At 42.9% G+C, this 24,205-nt stretch overlaps 1 protein-coding gene across 1 annotated transcript in view; it reads left to right on the forward strand.

Moving 5' to 3' along the window:
- Window positions 1-24,205, forward strand: part of LOC126262253 (sodium- and chloride-dependent glycine transporter 1) — a 144,631-nt gene that overhangs the window by 89,827 nt on the left and 30,599 nt on the right. The window lies entirely within an intron of this gene.

A 24,205-nucleotide genomic window follows, 5' to 3' on the forward strand; every position in this document is an offset into this window, starting at 1 on the left:
CCTACTGCAGCCTACATCCTTGTGAATCTGCTTAGTGTATTCATCTCTTGGTCTCCCTCTACGATTTTTACCCTCCACGCTGCCCTCCAGTACTAAATTGGTGATCCCTTGATGCCTCAGACCATGTTCTACCAACCGATCCCTTCTTCTAATCAAGTTGTGCCACAAACTCCTCCCCAGTTCTGTTCAATACCTCCTCATTAGTTATGTGATCTTCCCATCTAATTTTCAGCATTCTTCTGTAGCGCCACATTTCGAAAGCTTCTATTCCCTTCTTGTCTAAACTATTTATCGTCCATGTTTCACTTCCATACATGGCTACACTCCATACAAATACTTTCAGAAACGACTTCCTGACACTTAAATCAATACTAGATGTTAACAAATTTCTCTTCTTCAGAAACGCTTTCCTTGCCATTGCCAGTCTACATTTTATATCCTCTCTACTTCGACCATCATCAGGTATTTTGCTCCCCAAATAGCAAAACTCATCTACTACTTTAAGTGTCTCATTTCCTAATCTAATTCCCACAGCATCACCCGACTTAATTCGACTACATTCCATTATCCTCGTTTTGCTTTTGTTGATGTTCATCTTATACCCTCCTTTCAAGACACTGTCCATTGCGTTCAACTGCTCTTCCAAGTCCTTTGCTGTCTCTGACAGAATTACAATGTCATCGGCGAACCTCAAAGTTTTTATTTCTTTTCCATGGATTTTAATGCCTACTCCGAAGTTTTCTTTCGTTTCCTTTACCGCTTGCTCAATATGCAGATTGAATAGCATCGGGGAGAGGCTACAACCCTGTCTCACTCCCTTCCCAACCACTGCTTTCCTTTCATGCCCCTCGCATCTTATAACTGCCATCTGCTTTCTATACTAATTGTAAATAGCCTTTTGCTCCCTTATTTTACCCCTGCCACCTTCAGAATTTGAAAGAGAGTATTCCAGTCAACATTGTCAAAAGCTTTCTCTAAGTCTACAAACGCTAGAAACGTAGGTTTGCCTTTTCTTAATCTTTCTTCTTAGATAAGTAGTAGGGTCAGTATTGCCTCACGTGTTCCAACATTTCTACGGAATCCAAACTGATCTTCCCCGAGGTCGGCTTCTGCCAGTTTTTCCATTTCTCTGTAAAGAATTCGCGTTAGTATTTTGCAGCTGTGACTTATTAAACAGATAGTTCGGTAATTTTCACATCTGTCAACACCTGCTTTCCTTGGGATTGGAATTATTATATTCTTCTTGAAGTCTGAGGGAACTTCGCCTGTCTCATACATCTTGCTCACCAGATGGTAGAGTTTTGTCAGGACTGGCTCTCCCAAGGCTGTCAGTATTTCTAATGGAATGTTGTCTACTCCTGGGGCCTTGTACAAGAATGACTAACAGACAATCAGACAAATTGCAGTAGAGAATGGATATGACACAAACACTATAGATAAACTGAACTACAAAATTAAAAAGGACATCCAACACACTAAAACAAACGCCTCCTTATCAACTTGCAAACACACAGAACACACATATGAGTACACATGAACAAGAAACACCCACAACGACAAACAAGTGATTCTCTCTCACCTACAACAACAAAGCAGTCAACAGAATAGGCAACATACTCAAAAAACAAGCGGTAAAAATAGCCCACAGGACAGACAATTCAACAAAGAGAAAACTAAGGACAACCAACACAAGCACAGACAAACACAATGCATCTGGCATTTACCAACTAACATGTCAGGACTACAAATCAGTTTACATGGGGCAGACAAGAAGAAAATTTTAATACCAGATACATAGAACACAGAAGAGCATTAAAAAGTAATAGCTGTCATTCCACATTTGCTGCACACCTTGTGGACAAGAAACATAACCCAACAAACATCAATACTGATTTGAAAATTCTCAAATGCAGCAACAGCCTTCCACAAAAACTAATAATTGAAGAAAATTATCAGATACAAAAAGCCATAGTGGAAGGAAAACAAGTGATAAATGAATACACAGCTCTCTGCAATGGAACTCTGTTCTCTGTCCTCAAAGAATTATTAGACGAGACCAACTTATAGAGCATCAGAAAAACCACACCATGTGGTAAAAAGGTATGAATTCATAATTTTATGTGCTTTTTTTTTCAAATATCTGTAATTACGATTTTAAAACTATTAGTTACATGTATACAAACAGTAAAGAACATTCTTTATCATTAACAGCCATAAAATAAAAACCCGCAGAAGATGCTGCAACTGCAGTAAACATGTTTGGGTTAAAAAACAAAATTGTGTTTTGCTAAAGGCGGACCCTATCAAAAACATATGTATTGTTAAAGCAAATATGGAAAAAAAAGCTTCAGCCTCGAGATGATTATTTAAGCAGATTGTAAATCGTGGTCTGTAGAGTTAGGGCCCAGTAAGTGGATAAAGGATGAAAAAGACCCACCATGATTTAACAACAAAATTCGGAGGATGCTAAGGAAGCAGAGGCTGTTGAGCTCTCGGATCAAAAGGGAACACCCAAATAACAACAAGCGGAGGTTAGTAGAGATTTGTGTGTCTGTGAAAAGATGTATATGGGAAACATACAACAGCTACCACCGTCACACTTTAACAAAAGATCTGGCAGTGATCCCGAGAAAATTCTGATCTTACGTGAAATCGCTAAGCGGGTCTCAACCACCACTGTCACACCTTAACAAAAGATCTGGCAGATATCCCGAGAAAATTCTGATCTTACGGAAAATCGCTAAGCGTGTCTAAGGCTTCCATTCTGTCCCTTGTTAATCAGTTTGGTATGGCAGTTCAACACAGCAAAACAAAAGCCAAAGTTTTAAATTTCACGTTCCAGAAATCGTTCACACAGAAGAATCGTACAAACATACTGTCATTTGACAATCGGACAGACTCCCTATGGACGACGTAGTAATAAGCATTCCAGCTGTAGAAAAACAACTGAAAGATATGAAAGCAAATAAATCACCAGGTCAGGATGGAATCCCAGTTCGAATTTACAAAGATTATTCAACGGCATTGGCCCCTTACCTAGCTAGAATTTATCGTGAATCTCTTGCCCAACACAAAGCCCAAGCGACTGGAAAAAAGCGCAGGTGACTCCAGTAAATAAGAAGGGTAAAAGAACGGACCCGCAAAATTACAGAGCTATATCCGCAACTTCTGTTTGTTGCAGAACTCTTGAACATATTCTCAGTTCGAATATAATAAACTTTCTTGAGAGAAGCTTATGTCCACGAATCAGCATGGTTTTACGAAGCATCGCTCGTGAGAAACTCAGCTTGCCCTTTTCTCACGTGATATACTGAGAACTATGGATGTAGGCCAACAAGCAGATTCCATATTTTTAGATTTCCGGAAAGCATTTGACACAGTGCCCCATTGCAGGCTGCTAACAAAGGTACGAACATGTGGAGTAAATTCACAGATATGTGAGTGGCTCGAAGACTTCTTAAATAATAGAACCTAGTATGTTGTCCTCGATGGCGAGTGTTCATCAGAGACAAGGGTATCATCAAGAATGCCCCAGAGAAGTGTGATAGGACAGCTGTCTTTCTCTATATACATAAATGATTTGGCGGACAGGGTGGGCAGCAATCTGCAGTTGTCTGCTGATGACGCCGTGGTGTATGGTAAGGTGTCGAAGTTGTGTGATTCTAAGGATATACCAGACGACTTGGACAAAGTTTTCAGTTGGTATGATGAAACGCAGCTAAACCCACTGTAGAAAAATGTAAGTTAATGCGGCTGAGTAGGAAGATCAAACCTGTAATGTTCGGATACTAGTGTCCTGCTCGACATAGTCAAGTCGTTTAAATATCTGGGTGTAAGGTTGCAAAGCGGTATGAGATTGAACTAGCATGTGAGAACTGTGGTAGCGAAGGCGAATGGTTGACTTTGATTTATTGGGAGAATTTTAAGAAAGAGAGTTTCAGCTGTAAAGGAGACCGCATATAAGACGCTGGTGCAACTTGTTCTTGAGCACAGCTCGAGCGTTTGGGGTCCGTACCAGCTCGGATTAAATGAAGACGTCGAAACAATTCAGAGGCAGGCTATTGGACATGTTACTCATAGGTTTAATAACATGTAAATGTTATGGAGATGCTTTGGAAACTAAAATGGGCATCCCTGGAGGAAGGGCGACGTTCTTTTCGAGAAACATTATTGAGAAAATTTAGAAAATTGGCATTTGAAGCTAACTGTCAAACGATTCTACTGCCACCACCATACATTGTACATAGGAACCAGGAAGATAAGATACGAGAAATTAAGGCTGATGCAGGGGCATATAGACAGTCGTTTTTCCCTTGCTCTAATTGCGAATGGAACAGAAAATGGAAAGACTATTAGTACCTTCCGCCACGCTGAGTGGCTTGCTGAGTTTCTATGTAGATGTACATGTACGTGCAGAAGATACAGTCATCAGGTACTAAACCTGTATGGAAAAATCAGTCTAGTAGCCAAAACATGGGCGCAATTTGCGACGTGCACAGTACTCATTGGTGTTAGACAGGTCTGAATAGACCACAAATGCAACATTCCATCATTTTTGTAGGCATACACCGAGTAGTGGTCATATACAAGGACAACATTGAACATGCTCTGGTTGTGGCAAGGACCACATCCTTAATGTTTGTGGGCAATGTCACATTACACAACTATGACATGATGTCACAAACAGTGACTGAACCACAAGTGCCTTTCCACTTACCAACTTGGCGGCACTCCACATCAAGCCCTCACTAAACACAGTTCATAATACCCTCCCAGGATTGACACAACCAGACGCGTCACAGTACCTTGCCACTGGTAGTGCCACCTGCAAACCTGATTTCCAACCAGACACACCCTTCTTAGAGTTCGCAAGAATACCTGTGAGAGTCTCTCCATAGAGAGTGATGACCGAAATTATACCGGCCACAGCTTTTGTATAAGAATGACACAAATCTCTTCCTTCCTCAGGCACTGAAACACATTGCCGAAAGCAAAAGTCACCCTAACGCTATAAGAAATTCCGCAAGACACCAGAATCGGCCAGTGAGCCACCTTCACAGGCCAATGTGACACACAAATATGAGTGCATACACAAATGAATCATTTGCCGCAGCCAAAGTGAGACATTCTGCACCAGACTGTGAGTTATCCACCAGAAATTGAGAGCAAGAATCACGCCCAGAAGCCATGGATATTAGCACACCCGACATCGCCGAAGCAGTTGAGCCAACTCTGCCAGCACTGCTACCTCTCACAAATGTTGAAACTGGTGGAAAGTTTTCATGGGCAGATGATGGGGATTTGACACCTCCACCCAACGCAGAAATGAGGTTTGTTTCCCCACCAGACCAACACTAAATTGGAGAGTCTTTCCACAACGACCCCTGCGAGTGCTATGGCCATCCACAATCCTCCATGGCAACCTTCGGCAGCTATAAGCGTACTGGCACCATGGATCCCCCACCAGGCATACCGAACAATTACTATCAACACCGATAATATCGGACACCACATTAAACTTCAGTTATACCACGACACGCTACAAGAAGCAGACATTGACATCATCCTGCTACAAGAGCTGAGAACAGTGACTTGGTCTTGGTCTTATAGATATGGGACATATGCCACGCCAAAGGATATATAACAGAACAGTGTGGCAATCCTCCTCCAAGAAGAGATTGCAATTCCCAATGTTGCAAGGATAAACAGAGTGGTTGGTCACAGTCTACGCTGAATATATTTTGCATACATGAAACTTCATTTCCTAGTCCACTGCCTTCATCTCATCAACACTTGGAGTGTGGTACAGGGTGACCACCCAGGTCATATACACATCATGAGACACTCCACCAGCCAACTCGATAGAATATAGTCACTGATGCTCTGACACCCTATCTTCTACACATGGAAAATTAGCCAGCTGGCTTTTTGGATCATGAAAGCTACACCTGTACCATCAACCTTCGTGTACACTCAATATGGCGCAGCATAGGATCCTGGAAACTCAGCACCACACTATTATGAGACCTCAAATGTCGACAACATATCACAGAAACATGGCGCACTTGTGTTAAACGTATCATGCGGTATGGGACCAGACTGCTGAGGTGGATACTGTGCACCAAACTGGCCATCCACCACACCTTGACACAATATGGTAAAGCCAAAGACAGGTGGAACAACCACTGTAACATATTTTTACTACAGCACTCTACACAGTCTCCTGGATCCTTCCCCATCCCCGGATCATATTTTAACCTTGCCCAAGTTCCATCTGGAGGGAGCTGTTATACGAGCACACAACCAACACGGGATTAGCAGAAAAGGGCTTTCTATGCATCATACTGCTCAAAATTTTTTTGCCATGTCAACAGATCTTAAAGTCAGCCTTAGACCTGCCTGATTGACAACAGTTGACTTCGAGAGCTCCCACTGCTGATGCCTTCACAGCACTTGACACTTGGTGCAGAAGTTATTGCCTAGGTCTTCCAGGAGACCCATGATACACTAGATCCCATAGTAGCAACTGTCCTCACTACAGAAGTGATCACTGATGACGTCCTTACAACTGTGGCCAAGGGATCACTGCATTAGCCGCCCATCCCTAATGGTTTTAGTGCTAGAGTTTTATAGAATCTTCCAAGACCTGATGTTATTGCGATGGAGAGACATGTACTGGGATCTTTTGTCTGGTGTGGTGCTCCTGCCACCAACGTTCACGGAAGGCTTTCTTGTGCCAGTCCTGAAAGCCACAGGAGGAACACGGATTGACAGTTATCAGCCGATCAAGTTATAAAATTCCAATTTCGAGATTTTCACGTGCCTTCTAGCTGTGTGACTTAAAACATATGTTACAGCTAGTTGTCCCCCATGTACAAATGCCTCCTTATGCGCCGATAATAACATCCAGCCTGGCCTCTGTGAATACGAGATGTGATCACCACAGCAATACACTCCTGACTGTCTGGCTTTTTAATCTTCATCAGCTGTTTGACTGCATCAATCATGAATTACTCAATGCAGTCATAGACTGGATGGCGATTCCTCTGATGTTCACAGATGCGATCATGTGCATCCTTCGAAGGGCGACGTCCAGGCTTCTATTAACAGAAGACTCAATATGTATCACACGCTCAGTACAACAGAGTTGTCCACTGTTTACTATGCTTTACGCCATCACAATGGAACCACTGATCTGTGGATTATCATGATGCTTGACAGGTATTCTACTCCAGGACCACGTTTTCTGCTGCTACATGAAGGACTCGCCCCTTGTCGTATGTTCCGTGGTCGAGATATAAGCCACAATGCAGTGGATTACCCGTTATAGTGTCGGGCAGGAAGCACTGTAAACGTCACAAAATCATGCGCTATGGAGATCAGCTGGGGCCTTCCCACCCACTTTCCAATGATAGAATGGACATTGTTCTGATGATGAGACATCATGGACCATGGCACTACAATTCTTCCTAGTTTCCTAAACTTTCTCCTTCCTTTTTTCTGTTGATCTAAACATTTTCTCTTACACATGATTTATTCGTGGGCAGCTTTGCATCTGCAACCTTATTTGTTTTCCGTTTTCATGTACACTGCTACTGCAGTCATTTGCTAATGATGTAAAAAAACTTTATTATCCCCTATATAAGCCAAAGTCATTTGAAAAATAGTTGGTAGAGCACTTGCTTGTGAAATTCATAGGTCTCAAGTTCGAGTCTTGTTCTGGCACACAGTTTTAATCTGCCAAGAAGTTTCTTGTTCACAACTGTTTCATGTTTTCTTTTATGACTTTAATTGAATTGTAATGAGAACTCCAGCGAGTATCAGGCATTGTTTCAAACTATATTCTTTTTTTCTAGAAGTAATTGTTGTCTATGTGTAGAAGACTACAAAGAATAACTGTAACTTCTGTACAGTTCCAAAACAGAAGACGCTTAAGGGAACACATGAAAATGTGTGAACTCCTCAAATATTTAAGAAATAATTAGCACAGGGATTGAATGGAGTTTTTAGACTGATTTCTTGAATCTTTCGTTGTACTCCTCCATGTACACTTGACACTCACACAACACTGTCATAACCTTGAGCCCAGTACAACAAAATATACAGCCCAACTTTTTCCCACTACTGTTGAATATATTTTGATGTATCCTCTGTAGTCTTTCCCGACATTTTTTTTTGCACATATTTTGCATGCGTATCAGGGTCTCAAACACCAAACGGTCTCTTATTTACTGAACATATTTTGGTCTTGTTAGGGATCTGACTAAAAACTGTCGGATCCTGAGGAACCCGAGGTGGGCTGCCCACTTAGTCCACAACTGCAGAATATATGAGGGCCACACACCAAGTAAAGAACGTTTCTTTCTTCAGAAATTATTATTTGATATAATTAAACTAAACTGTATTTTATATACGATTCGATACCCAAGAGTCACCGTTCAAATTTAGGCACTTGTACGATTATGCCAGCTTTTCTATGCCTTTTGCATACTCATTTGCCAACAAGTTGTTGAACCACTGATTAACGAATTCTTTACGTTCGTTATCACTTCCAAAGACTGCAAGAGCTGACAAATGCGAGAATTATCGCACAATCAGCTAAACAGCTCTTGCATCCAAGTTGCTGACAAGAGTAATACACAGAAGAATGGAAAAGAAAATTGAGGATGTGCTAGATGACGATCAGTTTGGCTTTAGAAAAGGAGGCACTCGAGATGCAATTCTGACGTTGCGGTTGATAACGGAAACCAGACTAAAGAAAAACACGAAACTTTCATAGGATTTGTCGACCTGGTAAAAGCGTTCGACAATGTAAAATGGTGCAAGATGTTCCCAATTCTGAGGAAAATAGGGGTAAGCTATAGGGAGAGAGCCATGAGGGCATAATAAGAGTGGACGACCAAGAATGAAGTGTTCAGATTAAAAAGGTGTAAGACAGGGATGTAGTCTTTCCACCCTTCTGTTCAATCTGTACATCTAAGAAGCAATGATAGAAATAAACGAAAGGTTCAACAGTGGAATTAATATTCGAGATGAAAGGATATCAGTGATAATATTCACTGATGACTGACTGAAAGTGAAGAAGAATTACATATGCGGAATGGATTTAACAGTGTAATAAATGCAGAATATGGACTGAGAGTAAATCAAAGACAGACGTAAGTTAAGAGAAGTAGCAGAAATGAGAACAGTGAGAAACTTTAACATTTGGATTGATGGTCACAAAGTAGATGAAGTTAAGGTATTCTGCTACCTAGGCAGCAAAATAACCAATGACGGATGGAGCAAGGAGGACATCAAAAGCAGACTATCACTGGCAAAAAGGGCGCTACTGTCCAAGAGAAGTCTACTAGTATCAAACATAGCCCTTAATTTGAGGACGAAATTTCTGAGAATGTACGTAATATACGTCTTGAGCACATCATTGTGTGGTTGTGAAACATGGACTGTGGGAAAACCAGAAAAGAAGAGAATTAAAGCATTTGAGGTGTGGTGCTACTGGGGAATGTTGAAAATTAGCTGGACTGATAAGGTAAGGAATGAGGAGGTTCTGCACAGAATGGGAAAGGAATATTTGAAAAACACTGGCAGAGCATCTGTTAAGACATCAGGGAATGACTTTCATGGTACCAGAGGGAGCTGTAGGCGGTAAAAACTGTAGAGGAAGACAGAGATTGGAATACATCCAGCACATAATTGAGGACTTAGGTTTTAAGTGTGAGATGATGAGTTAAGAGAGGAATTCATGGTTGGTCACATCAAACCAGTCAGAGTCCTGTGTCACTCCTGCTGCATAATGATTGATATGTTTATTCATCCATATAACAATACCAATTGTATGGATGTTGTCAATTGTCTTATGAACTAAAACATACATGCATTCTTACAATGTTTACAATTCAATTCTTACAATTTTCACACATCAATTCTTACAATTTTTATACTTATGCCAAATGCTTTCACTTTATATAGGCCTATGTGGTATTTGTGTCTACTAAATAGCTATCTACAATTATTCTAAATACTATTTACCTTGTAAGAACTTTTACTTACTTGTTTTTAGCTTTTGGATAGATATATGAAGTTCATTTACAACTTTTATTTCCTGTGGCAATCTGTTTTACAGCTTTAGGCCATTATATAGCACACTGTTCTGTGTTTTGGACTTGTTTTTCCTGTTTAGATATAAGTAGTGGCTGGACGCAGTTTCATGGTCATGTATTGAGCTATTTGTGGCATACAGATGAATATTTTTCCTTACATGCTTTACAGTCTGGAAAATGTATCCGCATGGGACAGTCAGAATTTCTAGTTTTTTTAATAAATCAATTCAATGGGCCCAAATGCTGCTATTTGTTATTATTCACACAGCTCTTTTATGTACCTTGAAGACAGACTGAATACTCCCATCACTTATTCCCCAAAACATGATTCCATAAATGAGGATGGAGTGTATGTATCCAAAATATATCATTTTAGGACATTCAATATCACACACTGGTGCAAGTATTCATAGGGAACAACATGCTGTGGATAATCTCTTTGTTAAAGCTTTTACATGTCCTGTCCATTTTAACTGAGAATCTACTCTCAACTCCAAAAATCTGGTATCCATTACATATTCTATTACATTCTTTATCCTCATCATCCTGAATTGCATACAATTAGTTTTCTTTACATTTAAAGTTACTTTATTTTTCAGTGATCACATGTGAACATCTCTGAGGGCTGCATTATCCTTTTCTGTCAACAGTGTTAGAGTTTTGGTTGTGACCAGTATGTTGCTGTCAACAGCAAATAGTATTTCGCCCCCCCCCCCTCCCGCCCCCACACCTGATACTCTGTGTAAAATCGTTAATATAATTAAGAAAAAGGATTGGACCTAATATACTACTCTGTGGGATGCATATATTAATATTGTTTGGATGTGATAAGTTTTACTAGAAATCTTTCTGAAGTATATGAAATCTCAACACCCTGCAGCCACTTTCCTAGGGAGGACTTAAACTACACCTCCTAAGTAACTCTAATTCATGTAATTAAATTATGTGGTCCATTGTATCAAATACCTTTGATAAGTCCAATAAAATTCCAATCACACGGGTCAATTTCGTCCAGTGCCTCAAGAATGACTTTTGTATGCTGTGCAGTAGCTGATTCTGTACCTCTGAAATGAATTGTATTGAATGAAATTTTATTGCCGTTTAGCTATTACAGCAATTGACAAAGTCAAGTTACATAAATACAAGTTATACAGCATACATACAGGGGTTAAAGATTGGTTTTCCATATAATACAATATTTAAAATCAAACAATATGAAAAGCATTGCATCATAAATTACTCAGTTAAATTCTGCTGAACTCTCCAAACCGGTACCACTATGACATTTTACAGTCATAAAATTCCTGAAGTGAGTAGCAAGGATTTGGAGCTAACCAACTGAATAATTTGTCTTTAAATAAATCAAATGAAGCTTCTACCCATTCTAGTGGTAGTTTGTTAAACATCTTCATACCCACCACTTTGTACCTGTTCAGTCACTTGGATAATCTGTAGTACAGTCTTTATATACAGTCGGGCAGTGTAAATATACATGTTTATAACAGTTAATATTCTTAAGTTGATTCACAGTGGTTTGCAGTGGGCCAGTTTATCACTGTTTGTTATAATTCGAATTACTTTCTTCTGAAGTACCAAAATGGCCTGAAGGTGTGAGCTATTGCCCCATATTAAAAGCCCGTAAGATATAATGCTTTGAAAAAAAAGTAAAGTAGGCCGATCTTACATAGGCCACAGGTACATGTTTTTTTTTTAATTTCTTAACAAATACACCACTCTAGACAGCCTTGCACTAATGAATTTAATATGTGGATCCCAAGTCAATTTACTATCTACACTCCTGGAAATGGAAAAAAGAACACATTGACACTGGTGTGTCAGACCCACCATACTTGCTCCGGACACTGCGAGAGGGCTGTACAAGCAATGATCACACGCACGGCACAGCGGACACACCAGGAACCGCGGTGTTGGCCGTCGAATGGCGCTAGCTGCGCAGCATTTGTGCACCGCCGCCGCCAGTGTCAGCCAGTTTGCCGTGGCATACGGAGCTCCATCGCAGTCTTTAACACTGGTAGCATGCCGCGACAGCGTGGACGTGAACCGTATGTGCAGTTGACGGACTTTGAGCGAGGGCGTATAGTGGGCATGCGGGAGGCCAGGTGGACGTACCGCCGAATTGCTCAACACGTGGGGCCTGATGTCTCCACAGTACATCGATGTTGTCGCCAGTGGTCGGCGGAAGGTGCACGTGCCCGTCGACCTGGGACCGGACCGCAGCGACGCACGGATGCACGCCAAGACCGTAGGATCCTACGCAGTGCCGTAGGGGACCGCATCGCCACTTCCCAGCAAATTAGGGACACTGTTGCTCCTGGGGTATTGGCGAGGACCATTCGCAACCGTCTCCATGAAGCTGGGCTACGGTCCCGCACACCGTTAGGCCGTCTTCCGCTCACGCCCCAACATCGTGCAGCCCGCCTCCAGTGGTGTCGCGACAGGCGTGAATGGAGGGACGAATGGAGACGTGTCGTCTTCAGCGATGAGAGTCGCTTCTGCCTTGGTGCCAATGATGGTCGTATGCGTGTTTGGCGCCGTGCAGGTGAGCGCCACAATCAGGACTGCATACGGCCGAGGCACACAGGGCCAACACCCGGCATCATGGTGTGGGGAGCGATCTCCTACACTGGCCGTACACCACTGGTGATCGTCGAGGGGACACTGAATAGTGCACGGTACATCCAAACCGTCATCGAACCCATCGTTCTACCATTCCTAGACCGGCAAGGGAACTTACTGTTCCAACAGGACAATGCACGTCCGCATGTATCCCGTGCCACCCAACGTGCTCTAGAAGGTGTAAGTCAACTACCCTGGCCAGCAAGATCTCCGGATCTGTCCCCCATTGAGCATGTTTGGGACTGGATGAAGCGTCGTCTCACGCGGTCTGCACGTCCAGCACGAACGCTGGTCCAACTGAGGCGCCAGGTGGAAATGGCATGGCAAGCCGTTCCACAGGACTACATCCATCATCTCTACGATCGTCTCCATGGGAGAATAGCAGCCTGCATTGCTGCGAAAGGTGGATATACACTGTACTAGTGCCGACATTGTGCATGCTCTGTTGCCTGTGTCTATGTGCCTGTGGTTCTGTCAGTGTGATCATGTGATGTATCTGACCCCAGGAATGTGTCAATAAAGTTTCCCCTTTCTGGGACAATGAATTCACGGTGTTCTTATTTCAATTTCCAGGAGTGTATAACAATACCTAAGAACATAACACTATCCATGAAGTCAGCTACTGGCATATCTCTTAAACTAAATACAATCTTCTGAGTTTTACTCTCATTAAGCAGGAAACCATTAGCTCGAAACCAGAATGATGCTTGTGATATTGTGTCATTTGCCATAGTTTGGAGCATATCCATGTCTGAGCCGACACTGAAAAAAGTGGTATCATCTGCATAGAAATGGAGTGAGTATTTATGTAAGATAGTAGATCGTTTGTCTTAGGATAAATAGCAGAGGTCTTCATACTGAGCCTTGTGCACACCGCACTTAACTTGAGCTAACTGTGATCTATGTTTACTAATTCAAACAATTTGTTTGCGTTTGCTGAGGAAAGATTCGAAAATGTTGTCAACTTGTGATTCCATAATAAACTAGTTTGTTGACGAGTGAAATGTGCTCCACACAGTCGAAGGCTTTGCTAAGATCACAAAAGGTAGCCTGAGCAAAGTTTTTTCCTTCATAAGCATTAAGCACTTTTTTAATCAGGGAGTCAATGGCATGGACTGTTGATTTGCCCTTCCTAAAGCCAAATTGTATCGCAGTAATAATGTTATTACATGTCAGATAATCACACAACTGGGAGTTCATGATGGATTCCAAAACGGGCAATAGCTAGATGGGCAGTTTTTATCTCCTTTCTTGTAAATGGGCACTACCCTGGATAATTTTTGTACATCTGGGAATACTCCTTCAATTAGACATCTGTTTATACATTTAGTAAGAGGATATACTATGTGCCCAATTATCTTTTTTAACATATTGCAAGAAATACCATAGATATCTTCACTATCAGAGGGCCTAAAATTATTTGCAATAGTTAAAACAACATCTGGTGTCTCCTCTGTTAAAAGGTATTTATCTTTCAGGGTGTAGTCTACATTGTGATATTTAAAGAGATCAGCTACAGTTTCTTGCGGCCTCCCAATGCTTTCCCTAATTTGATTAACAGATTTTATACAGTAGTTATTAAATTCATCTGCTAAAATTTCTAACTCAGCTTTCTGCTTGCTTTTGGCCACTGAATTTATTATAGTCCATGCTTTCTTGCATTTATTTTTTGATGACTCCATGCTGACTAGGTTAAGTTTGGTTTTTGGCCTCATTTAAAGCATACTTATATTCCTTTTGTGCTCTTGAGTACCTTTGTTTATCTATATCAGTTTTCTGAAGTCTGTAATAATGTCTATACAACAACAACCTCCTTTTCATATTGGCTAGTTGAGCGGTATACCATGGATTCTTATCCCTACGTCTATTACTGTTACTTTTAAGGTTAACTTTACATTTGTATTGAGGGCAATTGGTCTCGAATATATTTAAGAAAAAATCTATCGAACAATGTATTGGCAGAGTCCTGGGCATTATTGTTAAACATATGTGACCAGACATAATTACTGAGTGAGACCATAAAATTAGACAATTTTTCTTGCGTTGTTGGTCTTGTGATCACTATTTTAGGCTCTTTAAACTATTTATAGTCCATATTAGTCCTGTCTGTACCTATTTTTACCCAAACTGAGTCATGGTCCAAGAAATCGAGGGCAGCCACATCTGAAGACAGTACTCTCAATTGACATTTGTAAGTATGTTGTCAAGACAAACGGACTGTCTTGTGGGTATGCAATTCGTAAGAATGAAGCTGAGTTGTCGTAACAGGTTTTTAAATTCATTTACAGTGTGCATGTCTTTGTTTACATCAAATGCGGCATTGATGTCACCACCAATCACTATACTATATTTCTTCCACTGAGGACTAAGAAAGAAATTTAGTAAAGTCTCAAGTATTCTAAAAAGATTAGTGGACTTCCGTCTGGTGATCTATAAATAGACACAATAGTAATTTTTAAATGATCCAGATATACACCTGTGGCTTCAAAATGTATCTCACTGCACAGAAATCCTAGATCTTGTTCATTACTACAATTTATTAATTCTTTATTAATTTAAATTGATACACCCCCATTAATATGCTGCTCTCTGCTAAAGCTGTTTGCTAAGTGGAAATCATCTAGTACATGAAAAGATATTTCATTTCCTTTACACCAGTGCTCCTTAAGCATAATGCATCAAATAAGTTCTCATTTGCAAATTCCTTTACAATTATGTGTTTTCCACTTATACTTTCAATATTGAGATAACCTATCTTGAGAGACAAAGTTGGTGAGTAATTTTTTTCATGGGGGGCAATCGTCATCACTGATATATTTCTCTCTAGTGTTGCCGACATTTATTATATTATTATTATCTTTAATCTGGTCGTCCTGTGTGACTCTGGGCAAATCTGTTAGTCTCAGCCCTCTTTTGGGTCTGAAACCATGTTGTTCTTTGCAAAGAAAGTTAAACTTATTTAGATACAGCATTAACCTATTTTTCATTCCTTTTCAATAATTTTGGAAATTGTGGATAGTAGGGAGATGGGTCTCTAGTTTTCTACAATTTATGTATCACCCTTCTTAAGTATGGGTATTAATTTCGCATGTTTTAGGTGTTCAGAAAAACAACCAGTTTTGAATGATCCATTGATTATTTTTGTTAATGGAGCTTTAACGGAATTTGCACATTCTTTAAGGGCACAAATGGGGATTTCATATAGACCAATTGATTTTTTAGTTTTTATTGACGTATAACTTTTGCGACCTCTTTCTCAGTTGCCGGATAGAGTGCCATTGAGTTGGTGGATGGTTCTGGTGGGTAAGACATATGTGTCCAGAAAGTTCTGTTGTGATTTCTTAGTAATGCTGTTGAAGTACACGTTTACAAAGTTTGCTATTCTTTTGGGTGGATCATTTGCCTATTCTTGTTCTTAATTTGTGAATTCAAAATTTTTTGCCCTGTGTCTGCTGTTTCCTGTTTGATAATATTCCAGGCTGCTTTGCCTTTGTTTTCTGCCTGCAATAGTATTTTATGGTTTGCGAGTTTTTAGCAGCTGTAGATTCTCTTGCAGTTTTCATACAATTGCAAAAAGAGTGGGTCAGTCTATTTATTTCTGATTGAAGCGAAATACCTAAGAGTTTCAGGGGATTTTTTGATCCTTCTGGTTATCCATATATTTTTTCTGAAGTTGCAATGGTATGCAAAGTTTTGGGAAGTGCTTCCTCAAATTTTATTTTAAAAGTGGACATGAAACTGTTAAACATTTTGTTCACATTCATTTCTGCATAGACTTCCTCCAGCCCTTCATTTTGTATCTGGGATGAAAATTCATGCTAGTTTGACTTTGAGAAGAGCCATTTGTATACTTTTAATTTAGGGGTTTTTCTACACAAAAATTTACTTTTAATATCTGACAAGCCTGTATCTTGAGCATGCATATAGCATTTTTTCCAGTCTATATCTGTTGCTACATGGTCTGTCAATGTAGAAGATTCTTTGGTTACTCTAGTGGGACAGCTTACAAGTGAAGTCATGCCGTAATGGTACAAAACATTTAAATAGGAATGGCTGACTTCATTGTATTGATATTGGAGTCCCTACTTTTTTTTTTTTTGTTTTGGGGCGCAAAACTGCTATGGTCATTAGCGCCCGGTCTGTGACTTAGGAAACGGTAAAAAACGAAAATGGAAACCAGCAGCAATGGGAACGAAACTCAAAAAATTGGAGAAACTAAAAGCAGAAGGAAAGCTTAAAAATCCACTACAGAAAGGGGTTGGTTGTCCCCAAAAAGAGCTTCAAATAACTGACGTCATCTCACTGGCACTAATAAACTCGAGAACGTGATTGGCCGAGCGCGTGTCATCTGCTAAAATGGACGATAAATCAGGCGACAGCTGTAGACGGGCGCGTAACGGAGTACTATAGGGGCACTCAATTAAAAGGTGCCTTACCGTCCACAGCTGAGAGCAGTGGGGACAGAGTGGGGGAGGATCGCCACTTAAAAGATGTCGATGGCTAAAAAGACAGTGCCCTATCCGGAGTCTAGTTAAAATTACCTCCTCCCGACGACGCGTTCGGGAGGAAGATGTCCAAGCACAGGGAAGAGCTTTCACGTCCCGCAATTTATTATGGGGAAGTGTCGACCAATGTGCATGCCATAAAAGAACAACACGACGACATAAAACGCTCCGTAGATCGGCGAAGGGAATCGATCGAATAGCTGGCCGAAGAAGAGAGACTGCAGCCTTGGCCGCTATATCGGCCGCCTCATTTCCACAGATACCAACGTGTCCTGGGAGCCAGAGGAACGCCACCGAGACGCCCCCCAAGTGGAGCAAGCGCAGGCAGTCCTGAATCCGGTGAACCAGAGGGTGGACAGAGTAGAGAGCTTGGAGACTGAGGAGAGAGCTGAGAGAATCTGAACAGATAACATACTGTATCCGCTGATGGCGGCGGATGTATTGGACAGCCTGGAGAACAGCGTAAAGCTCCGCAGTATAAACCGAACACTGGTCGGGAAGCCGAAATCGATTTGGGGTGTCGCCAACAATATAGGCACTCCCTACACCTAACGATGTTTTCGAGCCATCAGTGTAAATAAATGTGGCTTCCTTCATTTGTGCACATAGAGCAGCAAATGCCCGACAATAAAAAAGTGAAGGGGTACCATCCTTGGGAAATTGACAAAGGTTACGGAGCAGGCAGATCCAGGGATGGAGCCAAGGCGGTGCTGTACCCCAAGTTGTCAAGAAGGTTTTAGGAAAGCGGAAGGAAAGAGAATGGAGCAGTTGACGGAAGCGGACTCCCGGTGGTAGTAGGGAGGAAGGGCGGCCTGCATACCCTACATCCAAGGAGGCGTCGAAAAAAATGTCATGTGCCGGATTAGCAGGCATGGAAGACAGGTGGCTAGCATAACGACTCAGAAGGACTGCTCGCCGATTGGACAGCGGAGGTTCAGCAGTCTCAGCATAAAGGCTTTCCACAGGGCTCGTGTAAAAAGCTCCAGACACTATACGTAATCCACAATGGTGGATAGAGTCGAGACGCCAAAGAATAGACGGCCGAGCAGAGGAGTAAACTATGCTTCCATATTCCAATTTCGAGCGCACTAAGGCGCGATAGAGGCGGAGAAGGACCACTCGGTCCGCTCCCCAGGAGGTACCATTCAGGACACGGAGGGTGTTGAGGGATCACAGACAGCGAGCCGAAAGATAGGAAACGTGGGAGGACCAGCACAGTTTTCTGTCAAACATAAGACCCAAGAATTTAGCGACGTCCGAAAACGGAAGGTTGACAGGTCCTAGATGTAAGGAGGGTGGAAGAAACTCCTGAAGACGCCAAAAATTAACACAAACGGTCTTACTGGGAGAAAGGCGGAAGCCGGTTTCGATGCTCCATGAGTGGAGGCGATCGAGACAACCTTGAAGACGTCGTTCAAGAAGGCTGGTCAGTTGAGAACTGTAGTAGATCGCAAAATCGTCCACAAAGAGGGAGCCCGAGACATCGGGAAGGAGACAGTCCATAATTGGATTTATGGCAAAGGCAAACAGTACAACACTTAGCACGGAGCCCTGGGGTACCCCGTTTTTTTTGGGAGAAAGTACGGGAGAGAGTAGTGTTCACCCGCACTCTAAACGTGCGCTCTGCCATAAATTCGCGAAGAAAAAGTGGCAGCCGACCTCGAAAGCCCCAAGAGAATGCCTGTCCTCCAATAGGTATCGTATGCTCTCTCCAGATCAAAAAATATTGCTACTGTTTGGCGTTTCCGGAGAAAATTGTTCATGATACAAGTGGAGAGAGCAACAAGATGGTCAACTGCAGAACGATGCTTTCGGAAACCGCATTGGGCAGGTGTTAAACGACTGCGGGACTCCAGCCACCAAGCTAAACGGCAATTCACCATACGCTCCAAAACCTTACAGACACTACTCGTGAGAGAAATGGGGCGATAGCTAGAGGGGAGATGTTTGTCCTTTCCAGGTTTCGGAACAGGAACGACGATAGCTTCCCGCCATCGTCTGGGAAAAGTACTGTCGGTCCAAATTCGATTATAAAGGCGAAGGAGGTAACGCAGACTATGATTTGATAAATGTAGCAACATTTGGATGTGGATACCATCCGGTCCTGGGGCGGAGGAGCGAGAAGAAGAGAGTACATGTTGGAGTTCCCGCATGGAGAAAACAGTATTATAGCTTTCGCGATTTTGAGAGGAGAAAGCAAGAGGTTGCACTTCCGCTGCACGTTTCTTCGGGAGAAACGCTGGCGGGTAATTTGAAGAGCTCGAAATCTCAGCAAAATGTTGACCCAATGAGTTAGAAATTGCGACGGGGTCCACTAACGTATCATGCGCGACAGTGAGCCCAGACACCGGGGAGAAACTAGGCGCGCCAGATAACCGTCGAATCCGACTCCAAACTTCCGAGGAGGGAGTGAAGGTGTTAAATGAGCTAGTAAAGAATTTCCAGCTTGCCTTCTTGCTATCGCGGATGACGCGACGGCATCGCGCACGGGACTGCTTATAGCGGATACAGTTGGCCAAAGTAGGATGGTGGCGGAAAACGCGAAGAGCACGTCGTCGCTCACGTATTGCGTCACGGCATGCCTCGTTGCACCAAGGGACTGGGGGGCGCCGGGGCAAGTCGGAGGTGCGTGGTATTGAACGTTCCGCAGCTGTAAGAATAACGTCCGTAATATGAGTGACTCATCGTCGACGCTAGGAAAGTGACGGTCATCGAATGTCGCTAGAGACGAAAAAAGTGTCCAATCGGCTTGGGCAAACTTCCAGCGTCTCGGGCGCATATATGGCAGTTGTGGCTACAATCGAAGGACACATGGAAAGTGGTCACTCGCGTGTGTATCAGCAAGGGCGAACCATTCGAAGCGCCGAGCTAGCGGAACAGTACCGACCGAAAGGTCCAAATGAGAGAAATATGTCGTGGAGGCAGACAAAAATGTAGGGTCCCCAGTGTTGAGGCAAACAAGATCCGCTTGGTGGAAAACGTCTAGCAATAGTGAGCCATGCGGACGTGGATATGGAGATCCCCAAAGCGGGTGGTAGGCATTGAAGTCCCCAACCAGCAAATAGGGGGGTGGAAGCTGACCAATGAAGGAGATCAGCTCGTGCCATTGATGTGGACGATGGAATGTATACAGTACAAAGAGAGAAGGTGTATCCAGAAAGGGAAAGACGGACAGCGACTGCTTGGAAGGAAGTGTTTAAGGGGATTGGGTGATAATGGAGAGTATTATGGAGAAGAATCTTGAGTCCTCCATGTGCTGGAGTGCCTTCAACAGAGGGGAGATCAAATCGGACTGACTGAAAATGGGGGAAGACAAAGCGGTCGTGGGGACGCAGCTTTGTTTCCTGAAGACAGAAGATGACCGGCGAGTAGGATCGTAGCAGGATCGTCAATTCATCCCGATTGGCTCGAATGCCACGGATATTCCAATGGATAATGGACATAGGGTGGACAGAAAATGGAAGATGGTGACCAAGGTTGCCGTCAACTCAACGACTGCTCAGAGCTTGCGACCGACAGCGTGGAACGGCACTCAGCCGAGGCCAAAAGATCCTGATCCATAGGTTGTTCAGGAGCAGCTCCTGCCACCAGCGATCGGCCGGTTGATCGGCCGCCAGCAGTGCGCCTCGGCGACACAGAAGACGGCCGAGGGCGATTACCGCCAGGTGGTGCTGTAGATGAGACACGCCGTGGCGGAGAAGGAGAGGAACTGGGTTTCTTATTAGCTTTCTTGGAAACATGATGTTTAGATGAAGGAGGAACCGATGGTTGTGAAGTTGGGGTATGTAAAAAATCTTCACAAGTATGCTCTTTTTTGGAAGTGCGGGTGTCTGACTTTTGGGATCGAGATTTAGCAGAACCCGATGAAGGGTGAGCCATAGATTGAGCAGGCGAAAGTGGGGAGGTTGAACGGGCGATCTTTGCGCTGGCCGATCTAACGACCGTTTCACTAAAGGTGAGATCACAAGTCTGCTTGGCCGCCTCCTTTGTTGGCCGAGGAGAGGCAAGGACAGCGCTGTATTTTCCTGTCTGAGGCACAGTGGGCTTTCGACTTGCGAATAATTTTCGAGCAGCAAAGGTCGACACCTTTTCCTTCACTCTGATTTCCTGAATGAGCTTTTCGTCTTTAAAAATGGGGCAATCTCGAGAGGAAGCAGCGTGGTCACCCATACAATTGATGAAACGAGGGGATGGAGGTGGACAAGCACCCTCATGGGCAATCCTTGCCATACGTAACACATTTGGCCGGGTTGGAACAGGACTCGCTGGTGTGATTGAACCGCTGGCACCGATAGCAACGAGTAGGGTTTGGGACGTAGGGGCGAACGGAAATTATCTCGTAGCCCGCTTTTATTTTCGATGGGAGTTGAACTCTGTCAAATGTCAAGAAGACAGTACGGGTTGGAACGATGTTCATGTCAACCCTTTTCATAACTCTATGAATAGCTGTTACGCCCAGGTCAGACAGGTAGTGCTGAATTTGGCCGTCAGACAATCCGTCAAGGGAGCGTGTGTAAACGACTCCACGTGAGGAATTTGAAGTGCGGTGCGCTTCAACCCGAACAGGGAAGGTGTGGAGCAGTGAAGTACGCAGCAATTTTTGTGCCTGGAGGGCACTGACTGTTTCTAACAACAAGGTGCCATTCCGTAATCTGGAACAAGACTTTACAGGACCTGCAATTGCGTCGACACCTTTCTGAGTAACGAAAGGGTTGACCGTGGAGAAGTCGTTACCTTCGTCAGACCGAGAAACAACAAGGAACTGTGGCAACGATGGAAGAACTGTCTGTGGCTGAGACTCAGTGAACTTACGCTTGTGAGCAGACATAGTGTAAGATGAGGAAACCATTGCGGAAGAAACCCCCATGATTACCGGCGTCTCCGATGGCGCGCTCCTCCCTTGTGGGGGCCCTCTCTGAGGGCACTCCCGCCTTAGGTGATTGTTCACACCTCAGGCTAGGCGCAAATTGAGAAGCGTATAGCACGTGTGACGTGACAAGACACTACAGCGCGACACGCACGTGCCACACGGGTCGCGCGGGTGCAGCGCATATTGCGACGCGTACACCGTTCCCCACGCGCCGACTGGCGACGCTCTGCTCTGAACCGAAGCGCATGCAACCTCTTATCTTTCTCAAACGATTTTACAGAAACTATTCGCTGAAAATATATGATTTTCGCCTTACTTGTAGCGTTATATGTCAGCTTCGTGACGAAGTGCCCGTCACCTCGCTAATGACCATTCTTATTGTGATGTACACATTTTAGTAAGACACTACGCAAAACTCTAAAAGTTTGCAACGAAAATTAGGGGTCGCTATGATTTTGCGTTTGGTGCGTATTACACCATATGTTGTTGCGTATGAAATTTAGCTAACATGCTGAATTTTTGTTTAGACTTGGCAGGAGATCTCTATCTGCCTCCGATCTCGAGGAAATGGATCCCATGTAGCGCGCTCGCTTCCGATCTCACGACCGCGAGAATGAAATACTCGCATCTCTCGTATCTCCTAAACCGCTCGAGATATCGAAACGAAAGTTTGGCGAATGATAGCACACAAGGAGGAGAGTGTTTTGCCAATTATTAAACACACGGAACTTTCTTATCTATGGCGATATATCACTACCTATACTTCTTTTTTTATTTATTTCACTCCAGTGACTGTAATTTTTAAGAGTTATCGACAGCTAGCGAAACAAGAGCTTCCTAGTATGAAAATAAACATGAAATTTCTTCTTTTATGTTACTGCAAACCGATACTATGAGGTTTTTCGTACGCTATTGAGCTCTGTGATTGCCAATTACTTGTTTAATGAGGCCCTCCGTATCGGAATTCTGTCTCAATAGCTGCTGTGAGATGAGTTTGGCAAATTACATTGTGACAAAGGAAGTACAATTAAACCAGTCACCAAGAGAAATGTGGCCTTTACTCATAAATGGTGATGCTTCTTCGAATGAGAAAAGGTTAACAACTCACACAAAAACAGATTGGCAATTCTGTTGGAATTTTGGTGGAATCCCCTTAACCCATCGTATTTTTAACACTGAGCGACTGGAATGGAAACTTACCAAAGGATTTTATTCCTTCTCTTGATCTGAGCAGTATTAAAATCATGACGAGCGTTCCTTCAGGCGGAATGATAGGCACATGCCAGATACTGTTTACTCACCTAGGGCTTGCCAAACTGACAATGCGTGATCGCAAATAAAATAGTTTTTATTGAGAAAAATAAACAATTGATCTGTCGCACAACACAATGGTTAGTGTATTGTCACCAGCGAAGGATAATGCGCGCGACAGGAATGCACAAGCTAGCCATTGAGATGGAGTTCGAAAAACATTGTCATGAAAGTACATCTGCCTTTGTGAGCAGCGCATTTCAACAAATTAAATATATCTAATCGTAACACTGTTTTAGGATATTCCTACTTTCGTAATAATACCGACCATTTTCTTCATTTTTGTAGCCTGTTGTTGTATAATTAGTTTATTAATGCTGACAATGTCCATGCAACAATTGAAATGCTTTTTCTCATCGGCGAACCAATTAAAACATTGTTATTTGTGACTGCTTTTCGACTGTTTCTAGCTTGCAGTGGAAATCTGTTGTTCACATGCATGTAGTACAGTGTGTCGTATTACATTATTACATCCATATCAGAGTAATCACAGTGAAACTTCTATACTTCAGATCTTGGACGCTTTTTACCACAAGCACAAAGAGATCACACCTGTGGAGATTATCCCTTTCTAAATTTTTGTAACAGATCCTACAGACACGCTAGCTTACTAGGCAGCGAGAATATAACCTTGCTGCCCGCATCTCGTGGTCGTGCGATAGTGTTCTTGCTTCCCACGCCCGGGTTCGATTCCCGGCGGGGTCAGGGATTTTCTCTGCCTCGTGATGGCTGGGTGTTGTGTGCTGCCCTTCGGTTAGTTAGGTTTAAGTAGTTCTAAG

This window comes from Schistocerca nitens, chromosome 6 (assembly GCF_023898315.1).
Source record: "Schistocerca nitens isolate TAMUIC-IGC-003100 chromosome 6, iqSchNite1.1, whole genome shotgun sequence".
NCBI classification, from domain to species: Eukaryota; Metazoa; Arthropoda; class Insecta; order Orthoptera; family Acrididae; genus Schistocerca; species Schistocerca nitens.